At 42.8% G+C, this 692-nt stretch overlaps 1 protein-coding gene across 1 annotated transcript in view; it reads right to left on the reverse strand.

Moving 5' to 3' along the window:
• KIAA0368 (KIAA0368 ortholog) overlaps positions 1-692 on the reverse strand; it is a 100,491-nt gene that overhangs the window by 83,139 nt on the left and 16,660 nt on the right. The window lies entirely within an intron of this gene.

Genomic DNA, 692 nt, shown 5'->3' on the forward strand with positions numbered 1-692 from the left:
CCAGACTTTCTTAATGTTGCTAACCAGGTGAATTGTAAGGCTTATAAAGGTTCCTCCTGTGGTTACTCAAACAGGTTTTGGGTTCAGCCATGTTTCTTCAGCTTGGCCAAGGCCCCTTGAAAATGGGCAAGGCTGGCAACAAATACATCCACATTACAAAACCTAAAACTATAAACAGAACCCTTATTCAAAGCACTAACAGAGGTACCAAAGAAAGAATGGAAGTGGAGAGTGGACTACTCGATCAGTGACTCTCAATTAGGGTGATATGGCATCCTTGTGTGTCATGAGATCTTTAAAAGGTGTAACACAGTACTAGCACTATTCAGTGGGAATATAACTATGCACCATTCACAAGATAAACCCAGAAACTCCCAAATAGGAATCCATAGGGTCCAAGTTCCTTGCAACAGAAGGATTGCTCTATTATTTTTCCATAGTCAGAAATAAATGAATGAAAGCTAAGAGCTCACATTTTTGGAGGGGTACCTTGCATCTAACAAAATGAAGTACAAATGACTGTTGTACCTCAAAGCTCAAGTATTCAACAAGGACAAGTGCAGAGTGCTGCACCTGGGGAGAGGAAACCAGCATTATGGTTATAGGTTAGGGGCTGACCCTCTCGGCAGCACACAGGCAGAGAGGGATCTTGGAGTCAGGATTGACTCCAGGCTGAATATGAGTCGCCAATG

Source organism: Gavialis gangeticus, unplaced genomic scaffold (genome assembly GCF_001723915.1).
Source record: "Gavialis gangeticus isolate Ggan-Ray unplaced genomic scaffold, GavGan_comp1, whole genome shotgun sequence".
NCBI lineage: Eukaryota > Metazoa > Chordata > Crocodylia > Gavialidae > Gavialis > Gavialis gangeticus.